A 6,921-nucleotide genomic window follows, 5' to 3' on the forward strand; every position below is an offset into this window, starting at 1 on the left:
CGACATGGTTAGAGACTATATGCTTTGTTTTTTCATTTCTATACATTTGACTCTTTCCTTTTGTATATGTGTCCAGGGAGTTGAAAGAGTGAGCAACCAACTCCTTACCATTCTCCTTATTTCTCTGAAAGCACCATTTCTAAGATAAAAATTATAAAGCACTAATTAAACCAAGGGTTAGCAATTAACCAACTTTAATTCAATAGTATTGCAATTGTCTTTAAAAATATAAAATGTCAAATTCAAATCACAATAGAAGCCAAATTAATAACAAAAATAACAAGGGATAACATAACTTATAAAAATAAAATGAATTGACTTCTCACCTTATTATTTAAGAGTTAAAATTCTTAAATAAGACCACAAATGAAGCATTTTTCTTATTTGCAAATCTCTTAATTTAGATATAAATGCATAGTTGTTAAATTCGGATCAAACCTGCCGATTGAACCGGTGAACCAATGAATCAGCCTTTAAATTAGTCTAAGTTTATTAATGAGCCAGATAAAAAAGTGATTCGATATGACTCGGTCGACCTGACAGTTCAATTATTCAATAGATTTTTTTTAGTTTTAATTTTATTATATACTTTCAACTTTCCATTGATTTCCTTAACTTAAAAATACATTAATATCTTACGATAATTACCATTTTACGCTTAAATTTTATTATTATGAATATTTTTATTTACCGATCACCTTTTAATTTATTAATTATTGATTATATCGACAAAAATAATGAAAAAACATGAAATTTAAATATTTATAAGTTATGGTTCAATAGAATTAGAGTCATCTCTAAAATCATAAAATTTTCAAATTTAAATCTCGATTGAAGTCAATTATATAAAAAAAATAAAAAAAATTATTTATTTTTTAAAATACAAAAACTAGAAACGTTAATTTAACACAAATTATAAAGACATTTTATAAGGCAGAAAAAAGAGAAGATACAGTATGAAAAGAGAAAATAGGCAACTCTCTTATTTTATTGATAAAAATAAAAGAAAATGAAAAATAAAAAGTCTAATTTCCATATTTTATAAGAAAGAAAATAAAATTATAAAAATTTTTGTGAAAAATCATTTGAATCATTTTGTTTTCTATTCAAATTAGGCGGAAAGGAAATATGCTATTAATTTTTTTTTCATTATGCCTTTTTTATAAATAGTTATTTTTAATATAATAATATAATAACTTTATCTTTATATTTTTTTTTCTTCAAAGCATAAATAAATCACTATATTCCTTCCTCTCAGAAATTTTTCCTTCCAGCCTCTCTCTACCGCCTCTAATTTGCAAATTGATGTAAAACTCAAGACTTGAGGGAGAAAGCAAGAATTCCTTCAAGTCCAAAAGCCACAGAGTAGTCAAGTTAAAGTGGCTTTTTGGGTATCTCAGAATTGGCAATCTACAGAAGAGAGAAAACAGCACTATCCGACGCCTTTTTCCTCTTTCTCAATGCTAATTAACATTTTGATCCTCGTATTGTTGTAGATATTTGTTCTTCAATGGATTTGGGTCAAGATGTGCAATACCAAGCTCACATTCGAGGCCTCAACGCCACGATCGCACAAGAAATTCTTGAACGATTATGGTACGACATCATTTAGCTAGTTGATGATTTGAAGCTTTAGAATTTGAAAATGAAGTTGTTAGTATTCGCCTAAAAGATTCTTTATTTGTTTTATTAATTAAAGGTGGACATAAATGGAATTATGCAAATGGAGAGTTTTGTATTTGTGAAATCCTTTATGTCCTACAAAGAAATGGATGATGAACTTCCATCGAGGAAGGAAGAAGGCTACAATCATCCTTGTGTTTTGAATTTTTGTTCCATTTTTGGGGGTTCAATTTGATGCGCTTAGCTTCTAAGGGAAAGAAAAGTCTTCAAATGTGAAATTGCCGCTAAAACGGATCGGACACCCTAAGAGAAGGATATAGGTATGCTGGTCTCTAACAAAATTCATGTGGATTATCAGGCATTCATAATTATATATTGTCTTGCAACTTATTTTTTTCCTTCTAATTTTAGCTCTTTGATTTAGTGTTAGACGAGAAATGGTTAAGGGAGTTATAGTTTGAGGCACTGAATTGGGAATATATTTCTATTGAACCATGGACTTTATGGATCAATTCTAGGAATTTGTAATGCATTACATAGTCTATTTCTCCTCCTTCCGATATGAAAATTTCCCTTGTATATTAATTATTTCTTCAACCTTTTAAGGTTCATACGCATCGAGGAAGATGATATGGATACATCTTGGGAGCAAAGGTCGTGAAGCGCTACTATGATAAGCTTTTTAACGAGTATCCTTAGTTAGAAAGTCTTATTTTATTTATCCAACTTTCTAGTTCTTTTTTTTTTTTTTGGTTTTAAACCATATTTTTCGTAATGCTAAATTATCATAATATGTAATTATATATATTCAAAATTTTTGACATATATAATTCATAAATATAATAATTTTAAATTTCACTTTAATTATTTTTTCTCAAGTTATAATTAATACTATTAAGTAATGCTTAACTAAATAATTTTATCTTAAAATATATAATTATTAAAATTTGAAATATAAGATAAAATGGAAGATAGTATATAGATAATGTTTAAATAATAATTTTAAAATTGTAAGGTCTTGAGTTCAAGTTATAAGCCTTAAAAAAAAGGAAATTTCTTTTTATCACATTGATTCAAATAAGAAAAATAAATTTTCACATAGAAATGCATATTAGGGATAAATAATACAAAAGTTATAATAAATTGGGTTACCCAATAGATTTAGTCCAATTAATAAAAATGAGAGCTCATATTTTATTTATCAAAATTCAACTCACTCTAGAATTGTTTATCTTAAATACACCCGCTGATGTGAAAATGTGATCATAAAATTACTCAAGAATAAACTTAATCTCAAAGGCATACAAATTGACTCAAGATCCTCTAATCAGAAATATTAAAAATTTAAATTCCCACCATTTTTGTTTAATCATGATACCAAATTTTTCTTATAATTAACAAACAGAGCAAACACAAAGAATGAGCAATCCCCTAGTATTTGCTTCTTTGCTTTTCTTTTTCCCTTTGACATTAAATTTGTTTCAAGGTGTAAAGTCTTTAGTTTCAACTCGTCGAACCAAATCAAATAAAAGAAAATATAGCTACATTACAACAGCTTCAGAGACAATGAACAGTGTTTGTTGAATTCAAAATCAAAAGTTTGCATTCACCGCACATTACGATAGTTTTCATAAGCACACAGATAGAGAGTTGGCAACTATCTTCAGCTGCCAAGATAAAATCCGCACTAGCTCATATACTTTCTGCCTTAGACCTTCATCTTGTACCATACTAAATTTGCAAATGTCATGTATGCTCCCATCATATCCTAAGCAATAAGCACGTAGATGATTGAGTCGCCCACAAGTTGAACCAACCATTTGATCAACGCTCGACACAATTAAAGAAGCACATCAAATTGCTTCTTTTTCACATTTCCCAAATTTAGTAAGAAAGCACTAGCTCCAAGCTTCTACTTATCATACATGTAAATCGTATGATCAGTCATCACTCCTCTCCATTTTCCAAATGCTAGCATGTGCAATGACAACAGGAGTATTAAACTATCAAAATTATAACTCCTAGGAGGAGAAGATATGCAAAATAATTAGAAAAAATCATTAAATTCACTTTCATATAATGACAAGTAATGGACTTTAAAGATAGCAATGTGTAAAATTGGCTATCTAGTCCGTAAAGACATCAAGTTATTACACCTATGATGGATATTGAGAGGGACCACAATGCGCTCCTTCCGGGAGAGACAACAAGATTACTAGTTTGATGAGGGTCAATAAGCTTGCAAAAAGAGAATAAAATGCTTTAATTTCTTCTTTAGAGAGAAAATAATGAAAAAATATGAAACTTCTATCTAGTTAGGATCATAAAAAGAACACCTGAATAGATGAACGTTTTCTATATTGATCCTCTCTATCATCCATTAAAGTCGTATGCGTGAGACAATACCTTTAACATCTTTATCCTTGTTGGGTATTACAACAGTGAGTATCTCATTTTGAAAAGGAAGAAATCACACCATAAATGGAAGAAAGACAGAGGGAAAATGAAGGGTCAAAGAGTGACAAAAACTTTTGAGATCTATCCATCCATTCCCCTATAATTAATAAGACTAAGAGTAGTAAGAGCTTAAGGTTACAATGACTAGAAGATGTTCCTTTTCATTATAAGATTAAAAATGAAGGAACAAATAAAAGCACTTGCAAGCTTAATGCATAATATATAGCATAGCAATAAAAGTGGGAAATAATTGACCATGTAAGTCTATAAATTCAAAAAAATTAGTGAATAACTTGTTAAAACTGTACTTCAATTTTTGTTTTTGATAAGCAAAGGGAAGCTTCTTTTTTTTTTTATAAGCAAAATTTTTTATTAATAAATCGAATCCAAGAAAAACTAAGCATGGTCATCGCCAAACTAAACCCAGCCAATAGGCATACCCTTTACATCCAACCTAGGCAATAGCATGCTAAGTGAAAAAAACTTGAGGGAAAGGTACAAAACAAACTAACAAGACAACAATGAAGTTGCATTACAAAAGTCAAGTAAACAAAAATGCAGGTAACAAAACCAAACAAATGCCAGCAGAAGAAAATCTAATGGTGTAAGCATCTGCAGAACCAAGCTGTGGTCGCAAAGAATTTGCAAGAAAATTTGTAGGAAGGTAACACACAAAAGCCTCCAAACCCCAAATCTGCAACCACGAAAGGGGTACCTACAAACCGAAAATAGGCAGCAAAAGAACCCAACTCAAACAGCAGCCCATTTTAAGAACTAGGACAGACCCGAAGGACCCACGAACTGAGGCATGAACGGTGAAGGTCGTGTAAATGAAATCACCACAAACTAATGCAATAGGGAATAGGGAAATTATAAAAAAAGTATATTTTCATATAGAAAATAGGGAAATTATAAAAAAGTATAATGTTATTTTGCATAATTTTCACTTCAGGGTCTGAGATTTAGTTCGTGACAAAGTGATACTGTAACGCCCTCACCATAAGTAGTCCGTACATTTTACTGTTCTGACAACTAATGTTTGTTCGGACAGTTAATATGTCTGGAACTACACCTAGACTATAGTGAGGAGGCATAAATTGAAGAAAAAAAATGTTAAGAAAATATAGGAAAAATGTAGAGAAAAAAAATTTAAGTTTAGAGAATTTATAAATTGGTACAAAAATAATAAAAATAACCCAATATGCACTACTAAAGGCATTTTTGTCATTTCACCCCCAAAGGTGAATTTTGACCAAAATGTCAAAAAAAAAAATAGAGAATAAAATAATTAACATTAATTAAAATTTATGAAATAGATTAGGAAAATGAGAAGAGAAAAGACAAGAAAAGAAAAGAAAGGAAAAGAAAAGAAAAGAAAAGAAAAGGCTTAGGAAAATTCAAAAAAAAAATGTATATAAATAGGCACTAAAGGACAAACTCCCACCCACTTCCATCTTCTTCCTCCATTTCTTCTCTCTCTCTCTTTCCCTCACTTCCTCCATTGTTGTCAAGCTTCCAAGCTTGATTTCCCAAGCTTCTACCCATCAAAACCTTTAGCACCCTTCACAAAAAATGCTCCCCACTCCCTAAGGAAGCCATAGATACCCATAAGAAGCAAGAAAGTTGAGGTTTGGGAAGCTCAAGTAAGGTTAGTGCATTAATCCCTCTTCTTCTCTTTATTAAACATGAAAAGCATGTTTAGCTAAGCATAAATACCATTAAAACAAAAAGAAAATCTAGAGAAAAGAACCCTTGAATTTTTGGTAGCTATGGAACTTGAAGTTTATTACTTTTAAGTGATGAAAAATGGTTCCATGAGAATGTGTAATTAGTTGAAATGTTTGGGTGTTTGATTGTATAGTGTTTGTGTAAATTTGAAACTTTGAAAACTAGGGTTTGTGTAAAATGTTGAAATTTATCTATTGGGATGAGATTGTTGCTTATAAAAGTGTATTGCATGCAAATTGAAGTAAGAAAGTTGGAGGAGATTGAGTTTTGGAAGTGTTAATTTTCTGCAGGTTGTGTTTGTTGAGGGTAGTGTACATTTTAGGCCATAAATAAAATTGTGTGACCCCAATTGGTATGAGGCCAATTGGAGGTGAAACTAGACCCAAAATAGCCCATTTTCCATGAAGAAACCATGCCCAAATTCTGTCCAAAACTTGAGCTAAATACTGCCCAAATTCGGATTTCCCTGCAACCCAACCCAGAAAATGACCAAATGAACAGTACGTGTTCATTTGGTCATAACTCTCTCTGTACTGGTCCAAATGACCTAACATTTTACCCATGGAAAGTTTAGACATAGGGATACACTTTTTATGAAGACCACTTAACCCAGTTTTGCCTTTAACAAATTCAAATTGTTAGCACAATTTGGGTCACTGAAACTGCCAACCCAAAAAATGACCAAATGAACAGTAGGTGTTCATTTGGTCATAACTCTCTCTATATTGGTCCAAATGACCTAAACTTTAACCCATGGAAAGTTTAGACATAGGGCTACACTTTTCATGAAGACCACTTAACCCAGTTTTGCCTTTAACAAATTCAAATTGTTAGCATAATTTGGGTCACTGAAACTGCCAACCCAGAAAATGACCAAATGAACAGTACGTGTTCATTTGGTCATAACTCTCTCTATACTGGTCCAAATGACCTAAAATTTTACCCATGGAAATTTTAGACATAGAGCTACACTTTTCATGAAGACCACTTAACCCAGTTTTGCCTTTAACCAATTCAAATTGTTAGCACAAATTGGGTCACTGAAACTGCAACCCAGAAAATGACCAAATGAACAGTACATATTCATTTGGTCATAACTCTCTCTATACTAGT

This window comes from Hevea brasiliensis, chromosome 8 (assembly GCF_030052815.1).
Source record: "Hevea brasiliensis isolate MT/VB/25A 57/8 chromosome 8, ASM3005281v1, whole genome shotgun sequence".
Taxonomy (NCBI): Eukaryota; Viridiplantae; Streptophyta; class Magnoliopsida; order Malpighiales; family Euphorbiaceae; genus Hevea; species Hevea brasiliensis.